Here is a 2,500-nt window from a genome sequence, read left to right as displayed (position 1 = left end):
AACCTAACCCACGTTGGCCCCTAACCTAACCCACGTTGGCCCCTAACCTAACCCACGTTGGCCCCTAACCTAACCCACGTTGGCCCCTAACCTAACCCACGTTGGCGCCTAACCTAACCCACGCTGCACCTTAACCTAAGTTACGCTGCACCTTAACCTAAGTTACGCTGCACCTTAACCTAAGTTACGCTGCACCTTAACCTAAGTTACGCTGCACCTTAACCTAAGTTACGCTGCACCTTAACCTAAGTTACGCTGCACCTTAACCTAACTTACACTGCACCTTAACCTAAGTTACACTGCACCTTAACCTAACTTACACTGCACCTTAACCTAAGTTACACTGCACCTTAACCTAAGTTACACTGCACCTTAACCTAACTTACACTGCACCTTAACCTAAGTTACACTGCACCTTAACCTAAGTTACACTGCACCTTAACCTAACTTACACTGCACCTTAACCTAAGTTACACTGCACCTTAACCTAAGTTACACTGCACCTTAACCTAAGTTACACTGCACCTTAACCTAACTTACACTGCACCTTAACCTAACTTACACTGCACCTTAACCTAACTTACACTGCACCTTAACCTAACTTACACTGCACCTTAACCTAACTTACACTGCACCTTAACCTAACTTACACTGCACCTTAACCTAACTTACACTGCACCTTAACCTAACTTACACTGCACCTTAACCTAACTTACACTGCACCTTAACCTAACTTACACTGCACCTTAACCTAACTTACACTGCACCTTAACCTAACTTACACTGCACCTTAACTGTCACATGTAACGTCACAGGAATGTAGCTTTGCCTAACAGCAACCCTCTGAACATAGTTCACTGCTTGGATCCTCTGGTGTCATGTGTATTTCTTGATGCCATGGTGCGTACCCTCACATAAAGGTCTTTCGAGTGTTGCGTACTTTCTACACAGTCCCGCTAACCACTGGAAGGGTGTACCGCTACAGAACGAATATCGCCCTCCCCTCCTGCCCTTCCAAGCTGGTCGGTCAGGCGTTTGTTTGTGAAATGAGCCTTGCAGCTGTTCAGTTGCATTCGGTTGTCGATGCAGTCAGTGTACGTTGTGGTACGGCCTGTGTGGACTGTCCGCTGATGTACGCGTAACCCACACTGATCATCCGTCGTTACGTACTGAGTGACATAATGTGGCACATGCTTGACCGTACACCGGCTGCGCCCTACAATGGCGAATCATAAGGGCCATATGTTGTGCACGATGCTACTTGTCTCGTCTCCCCATTACAGCGAGATTGCACTGTTGTACGCCGTACAGACATGTGGTAAGTAGGTACGGACGAAAGTATTGCATGTTGGCCCCCCCCCCCCTCCTCCCTCTGCCGGGAATCAGCGTGAGCCGTCTGTTGATGTAGCGACGAGGGTTTTCCTATTTAATCGTATTGCCCCACACAACATGATAGCACGGTGGACCGCGTTCCACATCTGCGACATGCTACAGAGGCCGGTTGACAGTCGACCGCGCAAGGGACATTGCACACGTGCGCGGACCATCTTCCACGTGTTCTCTCGTGTACATGCCGCAGTGTGTATGTGGGCTGATGTAGCGTGTCGTGACACATAACATGCAGGCATGCCAGAATCGTAGATTTCGCAAATGTAGATTGACGTATACGTTTGCTGCCAAAGATCCGCAAATGAACTGGAAATCAGTTGTTGAGCGGTTGTTCGCGCTGCAGGTGCATCGGTGATAGCGACGATCGGTACATCTGTGAACCGGTTGTTTCGGCGGTACCCGCCATGCCCCCGAACCTGAGTTGGCCATGTGGGTATGAAGCGATACGAGGCTGTGGCTTGGCGGGACAGTCCCCGGCCGGTGAGGGGGGGCCGCCCGGCGTGCTGGCCGCGCGCTGCGTGAGCGCACGCACTACAGCCGGCTGGTGGGGGGCGCCCAGTGGCAGGAGCGCCGGCCGACGGGCCCGGCTGGCGTCCCAGCTATGCGCCGGCGCACCCTGCGCGCGGCGCCAGGCGGCCAAAGTGGGTTCTGCCGAGCCCGGTGCGAAGCGCGGTGGACATCTGCAGTGTGCTGGTCCGATTGCGGACTGTGTGCGTTGAGGATGCGCCGCCGCCCGGCACTCGGCGTCGCGACGCCGTCTGCTGCTCGGTCGCCCCCAGCGGTTCTCGCAGGTGGTTTGTATCGCAGCTCTGCGGACGTGTTGGCGCGTGCGCTGTGCTGGGAGAGTTCGCTTCTGCACCCAAGTGGGGCTTTGCCCTTCTGTGGCGCTGGCGTTGGAGCTGCCGGTCACCGTAGGTGGCGCGTGTTGTTTCCCGCCGGCAATGCCACGACAGCACGCTCCCGGGCCTCTGTCGGCAGCGGCAAGCTCAGTTGGGAGCACGGGTGTTCGCACTGAAAGCGTCTACTCGCCTATCTCCGGGCGATTGCGCCTCTCTCGAACCCGACCAAGTACTTAGGACGGCGCTGCGCGCCGCCGGGACCTGAGAGGGTT

This window comes from Schistocerca gregaria, unplaced genomic scaffold (genome assembly GCF_023897955.1).
Source record: "Schistocerca gregaria isolate iqSchGreg1 unplaced genomic scaffold, iqSchGreg1.2 ptg000667l, whole genome shotgun sequence".
Classification (NCBI taxonomy): Eukaryota; Metazoa; Arthropoda; class Insecta; order Orthoptera; family Acrididae; genus Schistocerca; species Schistocerca gregaria.
This window is presented reverse-complemented; position numbering follows the sequence as displayed.